Below are 17,847 nucleotides of genomic sequence, written 5' to 3'. Positions count from 1 at the left end.
GCTCTTCTCTATGTGGTCATTAGTCCATATAACATACTGGATGTTCTTAACTCAAAGGAGTACAAGCTGTCTTACTGTTTGGAAGGTACCATGCCTAGGATATGACAGGTTATGCTATATGTAGCTATTCTAATTAATACCTTCAGTATATTTCAGTGGAAGGATTTTTTTCCTCAATGCTGTCAAACCTATGACAACAGACTCAAATTTAGAAGCATTAAAGTTATGTCCATTCTGATGCAACAGCTTAAAAATAGACATTTTTAGTCTTTCTTTGAAAAGAGAGTTACTTAACAGAGTTCTTTTACCTTAGTAGTATTCACTTCAAGCCCAGTTACTAAGTAACCCAAAAGTGAGCTTAGCAAGGATCCTACAAAAGTATAATGAAGGCCACAGTTTTGGGAATCGCTAGAGAAGCCCATGAAAAGTAGGAAGGGTGGGAAACAAAGGCTGACACAAAATTACATGATGTTAGCAAGTGTGATGCTCAAACTATTTAGCAGCTTATATAGCATTAGCAACACTAAGAAAGAAACCAGCCTTACCCAGCTATTGCAGCCCATGAAGCCGTCAGCTGAATAACAGCTTTGGGAGGGACTCCCCTTTTGGCTTTTGTCTGCCAGTGAACTTGGAAGGTGTGGCAGTAAAAGTGTTGTGAAATATGTAGAGCTCTCCAGAACTTTTATTTATTTGTTTATTTGTTTGTTTATTGTCAGTCATGGGGCTTGAACTCTGGGCCTGGGCGCTGTTCCTCAGCATTTCAGCTCAAGGCTAGCGCTCTACCACTTGAGCCATTTCCGGTTTTCTGAGTGGTTTATTGGAGATAAGAGTCTCCCAAACTTTCCTGTCCAGCCTGGCTTTGAACTGTGATCTTCAGATCTCAGCCTCCTGTGTGGCTGGGATTTCAGGTGTGAGCCACCAGTGCCCGACACTCTCCAGAACTTTTAACAAGCTGTTCTACAATATCAGTCACCATTCAATAAGTATACCCCAGACCCAGAGAAAAAGCCCTTGTAGAAGTTATGCTAAGCCAGTACCTACAGACTTTGTATAAGAAAATCATTCCCATGAGAACCTGTTTTCTATTAACTTCCAAATACAGGCAACTTAAAATAGTATTTTGATCAGAAAACAATTCTTACTTCTTTTTTTTTTTTGAGTAACACTACAGATTTGTGATTTTGTTCTTGCTGTGCCTAAGTAATTTAATTAACTATAACATTTGATTCTTTTAAGTTAAAGTGTCAACAATCAGGCATATGAAAGTTCTTATACCCTGGTTCATTTGTTCTCTTCTAAAATCATCTTATAATTTAAAAAAATGTTACACTGAATTTAGACAACAAGGAATCCTTTATTTTCATTTTGAAAGTGTTGATGTTGAGAGTTTGCCAGATTTATTCCTTGGTAGCTACATTATCTACTGGAAGATAAGGTGAGATTATGAATACAATGTTAACTGATGTTTAATTTTCTTTCTTACTAAATTTCAAATTACAAAATATTTCATAGATTAAAGTTAATATCCATAATGCCTATGAATATAAGTTCTAAAGAAAAGCAATGAAATGAATGCTTGTGTAGTATATACCATTTAGCATGAAAACAAATCTTACTAATACTTTTAAAGGCCCCTCTGTGCCATTATCTTGTGCAATTTCTCTCCTGTCAGAGGAAATATCCATGCGTTTGCAGGGTCTTTCTATGTAGCCCAGACTGTCCTGGAACTTGTTATATAGCTTAAGGCTGGCCTCAAATTGTCAGTCCTAGAGTCTCCATTCCTTAAGTGCTAGGACTGTAGCTATGAACTCTATGCCTGGCTCAGCTTTGACATATCATTTCATGTTATCACTGTCCCTGATTACTTAATACATTATCTGAATGTATATGATACTGTGATATCCATATTCATTTTATACACAAATTGTTTGTTTGCCAATTAAACATATATATACACATATACACATACATGTATATATTATGTAATCATATATGTTTAGATGTTATATATGTATGTTTAGAAATATGTGTGTATAAGAATGACATTGCCTCATTTGTAAGGAAATGGAAAGACTTGGAAAAAATCATATTAAGTGAAGTAAGCCAGACCCAAAGGAACGTAGAGCTCATGGGTTCCCTTATTTTCAATAATTAGTATAAATCTAGGATAATCTTAGCAGATGAGCAGAATAGCTCAATAACTATGTACATATGGCCACATAGGATGATGCCAAGTGAAATGAGTCCCAAGACATGGACACAGGACATGGACACAAGAGGTTTTTCTTTGTTGTTGTTGTTTTTTAATGTACTATGTGATTTTTTTGTTTCTTTTGTATGTTTTCCCCCTATTGTATATCCTCTGTTGTTATTATGTTTGATTTTAGTACCCTGGTATTGTATATATGTTTATTTGGGAAGGGAAGGGGAACAACAGAATGGTGAGACAAAGGACAAGGGGGGAGCCAATGCAAATGTGATATACACAAGTCACTATGTTGGAAATGATCTGTACAACTTGTGGGGGTGGAGGTTCGGGTGGGAAAGTAGGAGAAAATTGAGGGAAGGTTCACAAGAAATGTACTCATTACCTTACTTATGTAACTGAAGCCCCTTGGTACATCACCTTGACAATAAAAAAAATGTGTGTATGTATATATTGGTAAACAAAACATAACTGGTGTTTTACTGTTTTTATATTTTAAAAAATGGTAGCTGAGTGTGGTGGTCCATAACTGTAACCTCAGCTACTTAGGAGGCAGAAGCACCCAGGGACAAGAGTTCAAGGCCAGTATATAAGGCAAAATGCTAGGGGCATAGCTTAAGTGGTAGATTATCTGTCTAATGTGCACAATGTCCTCAGTTCAATACCACACACACACACACACACACACACACACACACACACACACACACACACACAACTAATAGTATTACATTGGCATTTTGAAAAATTAACAGAAAAATGACAATAATAGTACTATTACTGGCAATTATCATTTTTAAAAAATATTTTGAATATTTATGTCTTCAAAATTTTGTTTTAATAAAAAGGGTTTTTAGTTTGTCTTTTCTATTTCCTGATATACCAATATATAATATTCTTTTACTAATTTTAATATATTAATTCATATATATCCATGATATTCTAAAGTTTATATAACTATATAATTATTTAAATATCAAAATGTACAAACAATTCAACTAAAGTCAATATCCAGAATATACTACTTGTTTGCTATTTCAAAAATCAGAAGTGTCTATGAAGTAGTAAGGTATAGTATCTAATACATTTTATGTTGGGTTATATCATTAAAAAATAAAAATTTTAAAGTAGATAATAGAAAAAAAAAAAAGAGAAGCTGTATCACTTGCAATGCTTTTTGCTACAGTAGTGGAACAGCAAATTTAATATGTATTAAAACATTGCCATATGCCTATAATCCTAAGTACTTAGGGGGCTCAAATCTGAGAACTGAGGTTTGAAAGTAGCCAGGAAAGAAAAGTCTATGAAACTCTGATCTCCAATTAGTCACCAAAAAAACAAGTAAAGTGTGGCTCAAGTAGTGGAGTGCCATCCTTGAGTGAAGAAGCCCAGGAAAGTACAAAGTCCTGAGTTCAAGCCTGGTACCAGTATACACACATAAAAAGGAATCTTTCTGTATCAGGAATGGAAGATAAGGATGCTTTCACTAAATATTGGTCTGTGGTATCTAGAATAAATTTCTTCATATTAATGTTTTACATGTTTGAGAAATGAGTCATACTCAAGTCAGCTTACTTCTCTCTGAGTGAATCAATTTAAAGAGATACATTACAATCTACTTTGAAGATGAGACTCAAAATATTAACCTCTGGAGCTGGGAAGGGCTCAGTGGTGGAGTGCTTGCCTCGCATGCATGAGGTCCTGGGTTCGATTCCTCAGCACGACATAAGTAGAAAAAAGCCAGAAATGGCAGTGTGGCTCAAGAGGTAGAATACTAGCCTGGAGCTGAAGAGCTGAAAGACAGTACCCAGGTGGAGAGTTCAAGCCCCATGACCCACCCCACCCCCCCAAAAAAATGAAGCTCTGTTATTTGAAAATCCCATGCTTTTCTTAAAAAAAAAAAAAATAGAGAACTAGCTGATTAAATTAGGGTACTACTCTAGTTAAGATTTGGAAATGTGCACATATTAGGTTATGCAAACCTTTTTAAGGCTCTGGAATCTGAGTATTATTCCCAGAGTCAAAGCTGGTTAAGTTCTTGTTCTTAGATATGCGATCTGCTTTGATTATTGCCAATTGCAGATATTCTTAGACCTGTTTAGTGAAAGAGGCAGAACATTGTTTTCACATATAAATTCACATATAAACAATTCTATCTTTTCATGAATAAACAAGGTTGCTAACACTTTTTAAAGACCACAATTCCTTGCCCTTGCAAATTGACTTCCTTTGCTGGTCTGGGTATAAACATTTTAGAAAGGGTGGGGAATGTGGCTTAGTGGTAGAGTGCTTGCCTAGTGAAGGTCTGGGTTCAATTCCTCAGTACTACAAAAACAGAAAAAGCCAGAAATGGCACTGTGGCTCAAGTGGTAGAGCTCTAGGCCTTGAGCACAGAGAGGCTCAGGGACAGTGTCCAGGACTTGAGTTCAAGCCCCAGAACTGGCAAAAAAAAAAAAAAAAAAAAAAATATATATATATATATATATATATATATATATATATATAGAAAGAAGATCATGTAAGGTTGAAAGTAAACCTCAGTTTTGTGAAGTGATTCATAACCTAATGACGCAGAAATATAGATACATATATTTACATATCAAGGTTATTATTGGTTGACACCTGCTTTTTCCCTGTGAGTATCTTGGCAAAACCTTTGCATATTTCCAGTTTTACCCCCAACCTCTTCGGACTCAATTTTCATCATGTTTTCTAAAAGTTTTCCTTGAGTCCCCATTTCCCAGAGTGTTTTCCTTTTTTTTTTTTTTTTAATTTGCCAATCCTGGATCTTGCACTCAGGGCCTGAGCTATAGCACTTTACCACTTGAGCTACAGCACCACTTCCATTGATTTTTGTTTTACATGGTACTAAGGAATTGAACCCAGGGTTTCATGCATGCTAGGCAAGCACTCTAGCATTAAGCCATATTACCAGTCCTATTTTTTATTTTCTATGACTCTTTCTCAAGTGGGGCCCAACTACCTTTGCTAATTTCTTTTCTTCCTGGTCACTCGGGAACCTCCTTTTCAGCTCACTATTATGCCTGCAGTTGTCAACCCTTAGTGACTTCAATGCTTGCCTTTATTATTTTCTAACACCCTTCCTCAGTTCACCCACAAACCTCATTGACCACCATTACTCTAGAATACCTTTCTCTAAAATAGGGAACATTGAAATTCTGTTTACTAACTCCCATTTTTCTTCTTCTTTCATTTCTTTTTGTTGTTGTTGTTGTTAGGGGCAGTATGGGTTTTGAACTCAGTCCTTTATGATTTTTAGGTAGGTGCTCTACCACATGACATACCCATAGTACTTTGGATTTAGTTATTTTTTTTTAATATGGTCTCATGTTTTTACCTGGGCTAGCTTCAAACCATAAGCCTCCTGATCTCTGTCTCTCAAGTAGCTGGGGTTATAGGCATAAGTCACTGCAGTCCAGCCTTCCATTTTTGTTTATGTGTTTGTTTGCGGTACTGGGGATCAAACTTAGAACCTCCTGCTTGCTAAGTACATACCCTACCAACTGAGCCACACTCTCAACCTTCTTTTCTATGTTTAAGCCTTTTTATTTTTGTCGGTCATGGGGCCCGACTTTTAGGCCTGGGTGCTGTCCCTCAACTCTTCAGCTCAAGGCTAGCGCTCTACAACTTGAGCCATAGCACCACTTCTGGCTTTTTCTGCTTATGTGGTGCTGAGGAATAGAACCCATGGCCTCATGCATGCAAGGCAAGCGCTCTACCACTGAGTCACATTCCCAGCCTCATGTAAGTCATTTTTAAAAATAAATTTTGAAAATTATATATGAAATAAGATTTACCATATTAGCCATTTTGTGTGCAGTTGTGAAACATCAAGTGCACCATTGTGTAGCAGTAAGTATAGTCACATCCGTCTCTAGAACTTTTTCTATCTGCTATGTGAGCAATAACTCATTCATTAGTTAAATTTTCTTTACATTCTCCAAAGAATGGTTTCAGACTTGTTCCCACTTATTCCAAAAAATTCAAGCCAATGCTATTTTCATCTCTAACTTTTCCTACAACCTAGATTATTAAGAAAATTTAAATTATTTCACAAAATCCTCAGGTTTATGTCTCTAGACCTTAAAATTTCAAATCTCTTCCCAAACTCTCGCTTTCCCTCTGCTCCTACAAGAAAACAAAACAAAGACAAAGCAAGCAACAACAACAACAACAACAAAATATGTATCTTTACAAAACTAACCTTCCCACACCTGTTCTTACCCCCTCTCTTCTCTGGAGATATTATGTAGATTTTCCTTTTTAATTTGATCTTTTTTGAACTGAAATATGTCCAAGAATTCTACCTTCCAGTAAAACGCAATACTATGTTAAGTCACTAAATGTACATTAAGTCTTACAACACCCAATAGGTTCATATAATTGTGAGGAAATTTATTATTATGAAAAAACTGAGCTTTAATGCCATCAAGCAAATGTCCCAAGATCTCTGCTTCATATCAGTTTATCAAGATATCAATCTGTTTCCTTTCACTACTATGTTTCTTGGGAAAGTCTTCTTTCCTCCTCCTTCATTCTTTACAATCCATTGCCGTTATTTTGACATTATCACTGTATGTAAAGGCCTTTCTTCTAGATCTATAATCTCTAGATGGGTTTCTACTATTCTTTTGTTTTGTTTTGTTTTGTTTTGTTTTTGGTTGGTCATGAGGCCTGAACTCTGGGCCTCCACACTGTCTCTCAGCAATTCAGCTCAAAGCTAGTGCTCTACCACTTGAGCCATAGTGACACTTCTGGCTTTTTCTGCTTATGTGGTGCTGAGGAATCGAACCCAGGGACTCATGGATGCTAAGCAAGCACTCTACCACTGAGCCACCTTCCCAGCCCCTCTACTCTTCTTATTACCAACTGTCCTAGCTTCCTGAGATCATATCCTCTCTTAGCCTTCCTAATTTGAGCTCATTATCTAATTCTTGGTTTTTCTTACTCTTTTAATTTCTTTTTTCATCTTGTTTGCACTGTTTAGTTATTTTATGTGAAGTGGTTGTATAATGAGGTTTCAATTCCGTAAGTCAGGTTAGGATTACAATGAACTTGATCACTATCACCCCTTCCATCATTTTCCTGTTTCTCCCTCCACCCTACCCTCGAGTTACTAATTCAATTACATAATGTACACTGAATATAATGATTACATTTACTCACACTTCCTTTTCTTCTCTTACCTTCAAATGTAGGATCTCTAAGAGTTTCATCACTCCATGGCTTTCTCCTCCTGCCCATACTTAGCCAATCTAACCCACATCCTTACCCTCACACCATCAATTATTTTGCCTTCACAAATAAAGAGCAAGTCCACATGTCTATTTCTGGCCTCCCGTTACCCAGTTTCAGCTTTGTACTGAAAATCCCTTAGTAGTTCCTCAAGTATTTCAAACATTTTGTGCACCATATCAAGCTCCTTCCTTGTCCCTGACAGTAAATTCCTCCATCTGAGATTCCTATCACTAACCACTAGAGCCATCTTCACTAGCTTGCTTCTCCACTTCTCTAGTCTAGAGCTGATACATCTACAGACAAGAGACATGCAGACCTTGTGGTAGACACACCCTGAGCACACAGGGAAATTAAGGATTCTAATCTTGACTAAGTTTCTGCTTTCTGGTAATTTACCTTTATCTCCTCTTTACCAGTCCCACAAACATTGCTCTGTTTTCATTAACTTTTCTCTGGAGTATTTTAACTAGCTACCTAACTGGTCTCCTTTCTTCTGTTTTCTTTCTCTTCTTCCTTCAGATGGTCCTTAACAGTCTTAAAATTGTGTTCATAAAGTGATGTTTCTCACCTGTCTTCAGGATAAAGCTCTACCTCCTTATTGCACAGCCCTTTGCATACTGAATCCAACATAAGGTGTAAAATTTCACTTAGTCTAAATTGGATTACAAATGTCACTAGGATATGCAAAGGGAGGTGGTGGTGTATAATGAATCAATAAACCATTCAAATACAAACGATTAAACAATAACATTTTAGGAAAAAATGAGCAAATTTTATTCATAGTCTTGGAGGACAAAAATGTCATTTAAAGTAAGATGCAAAAACGAAAAGAAAGCTTTATTTATTTGATAGTACTGAGGATTAAACTCAGGGCCAACCACTCAACTATGACTCCCTAGCCCTTTGCACATTTATTTATTTATTTTAAAGTGTGTGTGTGGGGGGGGGGGTCTCACTCTTTGCCTGAGGCTTCCTCAGACCATAATCCTCCAACCTCTGCCTCCCATATAGCTGGGGTTACAGGTGAGAACTATTATGCTTAGCTTACTCTTTTTGATCGGGTCTTGCTAAATTTTTGCCTGGGCTGGCTTAAATCATGATTCTCTCATCTGTACTTCCCAAGTAGCTAGATTCAAAGATGTGTGCCACCACAGCTAGCCAGAAGTTCTAAAAGAAAATGTTGATTAAATTTTTTTTGTTTAGTGGGGTTGGGGGGGGGTGGAGATGGGAAGGGATGGGAAGGGGAAATAAAGGAGGCTACAATGCTTGATAAGAAGTGAACTCATCATCTTGCTCATGTAACTGTAACCCCTCTGTACGGTATTTTCACAATAAATAATAATAAATTTTTTGCTTAGTATTTGAAAACATATATAAACAAAATGTTATTAATAATGCCATGTCTGAAGATAAATGTCCTTGGGTGATATTTTAATACATATCACAAGGGTTTTTTTGTTTGTTTGTTTTTTTAATAGGGTCTTGTTATCTAGTTCAGATTGGCCTTGAACTTAAAATCCTTCTGCCTTATACTCTCAAATAATGGGGTTACAAGCATGTGCTACCATATCTAGCTAAGTTCTGAATATAAAAAGATATTTTATAAAACAATAATTTATAGAATTACAATAAATATTTAATTAAAAGTTGCTCAAGGAAGCCAGGTGCTGGTGGCTCATGCTTGAAATGCTAGCTACTTAGGAGGCTGAAATCTGAGGATCATGGTCCAAAGCCAGCCCAGGCATGAAAGTCTAGGAGACTTAGATCTCTAATTAACCACCAGAAAATCAGAAGTAAACCTGTGGCTCAAAGTGATAGAATACTCTCCTTCGTCAAAAAGCTCAGGGACAATGTTCAAGCCTCGAGTTCATGCCCAATGGCTGGCCAAAAAAAGTTGCTCAACTAAAAAGTAAAATTAAAATATGTGATATATTGTATTCTTTAGAAAGGTAGACACACTAAAAGTGACAGCATGCATTATGACTTGAGGGATGGAAAAAGGTAACTCATCAGTATTCAAACTTTTGGAAGCCAGTCTATCAAACCTAAATATACATTTAGCCTTTGATCCAGCAATACACACACACACACACACACACACACACACACACAAACACAGAGAGAGAGAGAGATAGAGAGAGAGAGAGAGGAGGGAAGGGGAAGGTGCTTTTAGTTGCAACACTGATACTACAAAAATAGAAAAACCTGGTAACAATCAGTGTGTTAATCGAGAAATTAGTTAAGATATATTTATGTGGTTAAAAGCTATTTATGAAGTTACTTATAAAAGAATATTTTTTCTTTCTTTTTTTTGGGGGGGGGTCCGGTCATGGGGCCTGAACTCTGGGCCTGGGTGCTGTCCCTCAGCTCTTCAGCTCAAGGCTAGCACTCTACCACTTGAGCCAAAGCACCACTTCTGGCTTTTTCTGCTTATGTGGTGCTGAGGAATCGAACCCAGGGCCTCATGCATGCAAGGCAAGTGCTCTACCACTGAGCCACCTTCCCAGCCCTAAAAGAATATTTCTAATGGAAGAATACTCATGATACAGTGCTAATTTTTGTTTTATTTATTTTAATTTTGTCTGTCCTGGAATTTGAGCTCAGGGCTTCCTGTCTGTTAGGTTTTGGCTGGTTATTTTCAAGGTAGCATCTCATGAACTTTTTGCATAAGCTGGCCTCAAATCTTGATCCTTTTTCTCTTAACCTCCTGAATAGCTAGAATTACAAGGGTGAACCACTGATATCTGGTTCCAGTATTCTTTTATTATTATTTTTTGGTCGGTCGTGAGGCTTGAACTCTGGGCCTGGGCACTGTCCCTGAGCTCATCAGCTCAAGGCGAGCACTCTACCACTTGAGCCACAGCACCACTTCTGGTTTTCTGGTGGTTAACTGGAGATAAGAGTATGACAGACTTTCTTGCCCAGGCTGGCTTTGAACTGCAATCTCAGCTTCCTGAACTGCTAGGATTATAGGCATGAGCCACTGGCTCATGAGCCTGGCCCAGCATTCATTTTTGAAAATGCAAAAAGCATCTTAGGGAGTAGTTGTAGTATGTTTCTATTTTTTTTAATTACCATATACATGGGGAAAGAATGCCAAGCTCTACATTTTATGTGCTTATCACTTGCACATTTCCTAAGGGTACAGATATTCTTATAATCAGAAAAAGAAGTTACATAAAAAGTTTTTTAACTTCTGTAGGAAAAGTGACAGTTAAACAGTCTGTTCCCTTGTATATTCTATATTCCAGAGAAAGCACTACTGAGAGTCCATGTCTTAGAGGTTTTATAAAAATTAATAATTAAGCTCTCTGGTCATCACTCCCAAGATGACAAAAGAAAGAAAGAAAAAGAAACAATGGTAGTACTAAGAAGAGTTGCAGCCATGTACGTCCTATTTGTTGTATAAACTGCCCCAAGGAGCACCCAAGGACAAGGCCTTCATTAAGAAGTTCAGCATTCAGAACATGGTAGAGGCTGTATCACGAGGGACAGTTCAGAAGCAAGTGTCCTCCATGTGTGGTTGCTTCCCAAGCTCTATGTAAAGCTCCATTGCTGCATAAGTTGTGCCATTCACAGCAAGGTGGTCAGGACACAACACCCTCACCCTGATTTAGACCTGATGGTGCTGCCTTGCAGCCACCTACCAAAACCTATGTAAGGAAATGGATCCTTAAGGACTGAAGAGACATTGTCTTCTGGGGGTGGGGAGGAACTTATTTTTTAATTAAAAATTAAGGTATAACTCTGAAAGTATTATACCTAAAATGATCTGATGTTTCTGTTTAGCATTTGTCTATCAGAAAAAGATATCCTCCTGCCCATTTTAATCCACTCAACAACTTGTGTTTGCCTAGCCTCCTTTGTCTAATTCGTCATCTAATATTGCTTAATCTGTGAGTGAGTGAGTGCAAGTATATATATAAATCAAATTGAGTTGTAATTCCTTTAACTATTACCAAGTGCTGACTACAGGCAACGACATCATCTGAGACAATTCCTTAACATTTACAATTTAGGTGAGTATCATTATCACTGTATAAAAATATATGCTATCTGCTAGTAGAAAAAAATAGCAAAAAAATGAACTAGTAGTATCGATATTGTCCTAAGTTCTGAAATAATTTTGATGTAAAAAATAAGAGAAAAGAGTAAATTTCAGACTCCAAAAATGGCATGAACAATAATCATAAAAGAAAGAGCTTTTTCACACTAGGGTTTGAAGATAGGTTATAGTTTTATTTTTATTTTATTTATTTATTTATTTATTTATTTATTTATTTATTTTTGATCATGGGGCTTGAACTCGGGGCATGGGCACTGTCCCTGGGCTTTCTACCACTTTGAACCACAGCATCACATTGGATTTTCTGGAAATTAATTGGAAAATAAGAATCTCATAGATTTTCCTGCCCGGGCTGGCTTTGAGCTGTGATTGTCAGATATCAGTCTTCTGAGTAGCTAAGATCACAGGTGTGAGCCAGATTGAATTCAAAAAATTCTAAAATGGTGCTGGCTTTCTTCCAGTTAATGACTACATGAAAAATGTAGTACTTTTCACCTTACCTTGTTCAATCTTGTAAGCTAATATTGGTTTAAAGCAGAGTTCTTCCAAATGTGTCCATAATGGATGGAAAAGTTATAAGGGCAACTAATTACTGAAAACAATTGGGTAAACAAAGGCACCTATGATTCTTCAATGAAGGACTGACAACGTATTTACCAAACTAATATGAGCTCTAGCTATCCAAGAGCTGAAGATATAGACTAAAACACAGATTTATTCAGAAATGCAATTGTTTTATTACTAGATTGACTTTGGGGGGATAAGACATATATCGCTTTGTATAAAAGAGAAAACAAAGAAAAATTCTAGTTTCGTTTTTAAAATACAACTCAAATATGCAATTTTCTTGTTACTAAAGTGTTACTGCAAAACCTCCGTGGATACGGTAAAAATTTAACTATTTCCTGAGTAATTAAAAATTTAACTATAGTAGGTTTACCTAACTCCACTCTTGGTTAGGTAGAAAAGTACCTACTATTTGTGGGTGCAACTTTGTTTTAAATAAAATAAACTATTCTGAACAAAATATAAACTGTTATGTAAAGGTTTATGGCCAAGGAGCAAGGAAAATCTTAAAACAATATTTTCAGCAAATTGAGTGGTGTTGGGGAAGCATTGGGGAGGCAGCCCAAGGAAAGTGGAGAAATCTTTCCTATAAGCTTTGTATATTCCTATAGCATTCCTAGCTTTGGAGTTGTTAAAGGGAGGAAATCTACCTTTAACATATTAACAACATAGATTTCCTCCCTTTAACAACATATTCCACAACATTTAGCTATAGTTATGAGAATGGTGGGTCAAATTCAAAAGTTAAATGTAAATGGCTACTTACCTAAGATAACCCAAGATAATTTTCCTTCTTGGTCCATACCATTCTATCTCTCATGTTCTATTCAACTGTGGTAGAGCAGTCCAGTATCTTTAACCCAGATGTAAGCTCTTCAGCTTCTCCTACTATATGTAGAAATGTATTCAAAGAAGTTAAGACAATTGCTTTGTATAGAAGAAAGGCTGAGCATTTGAAATTAAATTCCCAGTTCTGACTCCTTCCTACATTTTGAAGAGGGAGAATGGAATAGGGTTAAGAAGGCCCGGTGTTGGTTGGCTTAAGCTTGTAATCCTAGCTACTCAGGAGGCTGAGATCTGAGGAACGAGGTTCAAAGCCATATAGGGCAGAAAGCTCCATGAGACTCTTATCTCCAATTAACCACCAGAAAACCGGAAGTAGCACTGTGGCTCATGTGGTAGAGTGCTTGCCTTGAGCTGAAGAGCTGAGGGATGGCGTCTAAGCCCAGAGTTCCAGCCCATGACCAAAAAAAAAAAAAAAAAGAAGAAGGAGAAGGTAAAAGTATGGGAAAATTCTGTCATCAAGATTGAAGTCAAAGGACTAAGATTTGGTCCATGTTCTTTTTTGTGAGACATGCAATGATTTTAATCATTCCCAGTCTCAGTATGTTTATACACAAAGTAAAGGGTTCAGTATAATAATTTGTAAAGCTCCTGCCTTTGAAGCAATTAATATCATCAATATGGATAAAAGAATCAGGAAAATCCCTGAGTAAGGGATACTATTCAACCCTTGGCAAGAAGGTGGTGCAGAATAGGGGTGCTTCACCTGCACTGCCTTGAGGATTTTGCTCATGAAACTGCTTTCACGTAGGCAGCATGCATATAAGATTGTAGCTCCACCTAGAGAAGATAATTGGAAGTTTGGAAGTTTCCATTTCTATATATTCCACTGTCCTGGGATGAAAATAAAGGAACAAGAAGCTTATCTTCTAATGAATGCTCTAACTCAAAAAACAATGCTCTCCTCATCCTGTGAGTAGAGTTGATTCATATGAAATATATATATATATATATATATATATATCAGATTTAAATTATAGCTGCTTCTTGGATGACTTTGTGTGTGTGTGTGTGTGTGTGTGTGTGTGTGTGTGTGTATGCTGGTTCTGGGGCTTGAACTCAGGAGTCTAGGTGCTGTCCCTGAGCCCTCTTCCTTTTTTTCTTCATGTCTAATGTGCTACCATTTGACTCACACCTATAGTTTTGGGTTTTTGGTGTATAATTGGATATAAGAGTCTCTGACTTTCCTGTCTGGGCTGACTTTGAACTATAGTCCTCAGATCTCAGCCTCCTGTGTAGCTTGGATTACAGGCATCAGTCACCAGCACCTAGACAGATAACTTTTTTTAATTTTTTATGGTCCTGGGGCTTGAACTCAGAGCCTAGGTACTGTTTCAGAGCCTCTTTGTGCCACAACACCTTTTCTGGCTTTGTTTCTGAGTAGTTTATTGGAGATGAGTCTCGATGACTTTCCTGCCTAGACTGGCTTTGAACCTTGATCCTCAGATCTCAGCCTCCTGAGTAGCTAGGATTATAGGCATGAGCCACGAGTACCCAGCTAACTTTTTTTAAAAATAAGCTAAATAATGAAATTCAATGAGTTTGAAACTCAAAGGAGTTTCAAAACTCCTTTTATTATATTTATGTTATAAATATTATCTCTAAGAACCACTGGAGTTATAACGTTAGACATGAACATAAAGAACTGTCTCAGCAAGGCACAATTTACTGCCGCAGAAAGGTGTGCCATCACCCAGAGATCTGGCAAGTAAGCACACAGAGCAGACAAGCCGCTCCCCTATTTAATGCTAACATAGCAGGGATTAAATATCCTCTGCTCAATCCCTCCACCACAGTATAACCCCTGCTTTCACTGTATTCGATGTCAGTATAATTTGTGGAGGGGAAGAGGAAAAACAAATCGTTTAAATAGGAATACAGGTGGACCCATTGCAACAATGAGATGTACAAGTTGTTATGTCGAAAACGAACTTTACAACTTTGGTGGGGGGAGGCGGGGAGGATTGGGTGGGGGGCGGGGGGGGGGGGAGGATGGGAAGGGACGGGAAGGGGAAACAAAGGAGGAGGCTACAATGCTTGATAAGAAATGTACTCATTATCTTGTCCATGTAATTGTAACCCCTCTGACAGTATTTTCACAATTTAAAAAACGCACACAAAAATAAATAAATAAATATCCTCTGCTCGGAGTTGTTGAGCTCACAATCTTCTTGTGATTGGCTAGTTTGAATAGGACAAAATGTATTTACTTTTAAAAGACTTTGCAATAAGATTAAGTGTAGACCAGTAATCCCAAAACATACCCACACCCTCTGCTATTTCTTGAACCCTGTGGCATGAGTGTTTGAGCTGAGTCTTTTTCCATCTTGGAAAAAAAAAAAACAGTGAAGACAAAACTTTACATTTCAAAAATTCTTCTCCTTTATCCCCAAGCAGTTCCCTTTTTTCTTTCTGTATTTGCTGATACTATCTAAGCATCATAATCAACAAGAGCCGAGCCACTAGGACAAAGCAGGAACTTTTAATCAACCTACTTTGACAGATAGTTTTTCTTGCAATTCCCTATTTTTATTTTCTGTTCTTTTTTGTCAAAGTGCTTTAACATTAGCGTCCATATGAATTAGTTCCCTTCCTTACTTAGCAAGGGAACCATTTAATTCTGAATTTTTAGTTGATGGTTCAATCTAAGGCTGTATTTTTGAGGATGAAGGTACAACCTTTACTCCTAATCAAAATCCATTAAGAACCATCCAAATTTTCTATGCCATCTTGCTAGTGGGACATAATTGTTCTGCAATTTCCTTTACTACCTTCCTAGTATAATTGACAAACCTTTATTGGTTATGGTAAACATAATTGATCCACTTTCTAATCAATAGTGGCTCACCAAAATAGTGCTGATTCAAATTCAGCAGCTATTTGATTCCTAGCCTTAGAATCATCAGGAACTCCTCATAAGACTCTAATGGCATTCATATAAATTTGGAAGTCAAATGATCCACTCAGGTTGAAGTCTTGTTTCTGTCTATGCTTTGTTGAAAAGTGCTTTGGTTGTTGAATTGCTAGGGTGAAAGGGATAGCCAGCTGAACCAAAGTATAGATTAGCAAAATAAGAGGCTAATTATTTTTTTAAACACCAAAAATAATTATTATAATTTCTGGGACTGGGATGTAACTCAGCAGCAAAGCACTTGCCTAGCAAATGCCACATCCTGGGTTCAATACCCAGTACCAAAAAAAAAAAAAAAAAGAATTTCTGGCAAAGTCAGAAAAACATCAGACTAAAGAAAACCTATTCTCTTAAAAAAAATTGCACTATGCAAAACAAAAGAAATGTACATATCACCCAATGTGGAAGAAATAACTGTATTGCAAAGCTCATAGAACTCATAAATGTTATCGACCATGATAGACAATTTGCCCCATGAAAGTTAGAATATGTATGTGACTTTAACTAAGCATCACTATCCCACAGTACTGTGAATTTGGGAAATTATGTAATCACTTAATCACAATAAAGAATTTGAAAAAACCACATTGCAGTACTTTCATATATGAAACCAGCTTTCAGCATCATACTGAAATAATATAACATGAAATTTATGACAGAGAATTCTATAGTCATTACTATAATACTGTAACCTAGGTTAATTATCAAGATACAATATCTATTGTAAATCCTGTGTGAATTAAATTATAATCTGTAAAATGATTTTTCTAGTTCTATTATTTCTTCTGCAATGAGTAGGTCCTTTTCTTGTTTATCTTTTCTATAAATGTAATTACAAAAAATATTAATTTACAAAAAAATTAATTACAAAAAAAATTATATTGTGAAATTTTCATTATGTCTGAAACATATGATCATATTCACCCTCCATTTCACCGTTTATTCTCCCTTTCCCTTCCACTGATCCTTTCTCTTTCCTAGTAGCCCCTGTCATTTTTACACATATTGTATTGTTGATAGTACAGATTCAACTTGAGAGGAAACATGCCATCATTGTCCTTGAGTCTGGCTTCTTTCCATTAAAATGATGATCTCCAATGCCATTTATTTTTCTGCACATTATATATACATAAAAATATATTATAAATGTAAATATATAATTTAATAAGAAATATCTATATGATATATGTAGCATAACATACAATATATTATATTATAACATCATTATATTATTATATATTTAATATTATATAGTCTATAATGTTATATTATAATTATATAATTAATAAATTATTATATAATAGTATATTATATCATATAATAATATATTTTATTAGGGCTGGGAAAGTGTCTTAGTGGTAGAGTGCTTGCCTTGCATGCATGATTCCTCAGCACCACATAAACAAAAAAAGCTGGAAGTGGCACTGTGGCTCAAGTAGTAGAGCACTAGCCTTGAGCTGAAGAGCTGAGGAACAGTACCCAGGCCCAGAGTTCAATCCCCATGACCAACAAAAAAATATTTTTTATTCATGTATTATGTATTATCTATTATTGTATTAATTTATTATATATTATATTAACATATAACATATTATAATATATTACATATAATATAATAATATAATATAATAACATATTTTACATGCAATATACATTATATATTATATATAATAAAATGTTATATATAGTATATCATATATTACATATTATATAGTTATATAATTATATTATTATGGAATTTTATTATAATTAATATGTAGTATATTGTATGTTATTATAATTAGTATATTACATTGTAATATAATATAGTTATATAATATCAACTATAATTATTTTATTATATAATTATATTACATATTCTTATATATTATACATGACTATATAATATATATTATTATACTATGATATGGTAAAGATAATGTGATACATACATATATGTGTATATATATACCCACTCATCATTGATGGGTATCTAATCTACAGTGATTCCATAAA

The 17,847-nt window shown here is 35.9% G+C and overlaps 1 protein-coding gene and 1 long non-coding RNA gene across 4 annotated transcripts in view; one reads left to right on the top strand and one right to left on the bottom strand.

Annotated features, from left to right (window-relative positions):
• LOC138834659 (uncharacterized) overlaps positions 1-17,847 on the bottom strand; it is a 97,325-nt gene that overhangs the window by 9,865 nt on the left and 69,613 nt on the right. The gene's annotated exons all lie outside the window — the stretch shown is intronic.
• The window catches only part of Il33 (interleukin 33), a 67,564-nt gene that overhangs the window by 33,738 nt on the left and 15,979 nt on the right, over positions 1-17,847 (top strand). The window contains exon 1 of one of the 3 annotated variants that reach the window (XM_070033235.1): positions 11,444-11,484. The exons of the other annotated variants lie outside the window; for them this stretch is intronic. The gene's annotated coding sequence lies outside the window, so the exon portion shown is untranslated. Of the gene's footprint in view, positions 1-11,443; positions 11,485-17,847 lie in introns of those variants that run through there. 3 annotated transcript variants of the gene reach the window in all.

The sequence above is a fragment of the Dipodomys merriami genome, unplaced genomic scaffold, assembly GCF_024711535.1.
Source record: "Dipodomys merriami isolate MVZ:Mamm:240054 unplaced genomic scaffold, mDipMer1.0.p SCAF_22, whole genome shotgun sequence".
In the NCBI taxonomy this organism is placed as follows: domain Eukaryota; kingdom Metazoa; phylum Chordata; class Mammalia; order Rodentia; family Heteromyidae; genus Dipodomys; species Dipodomys merriami.
Note: the sequence above shows the minus strand (reverse complement) of the source record. Positions and strands in the feature narration are given on the sequence as shown.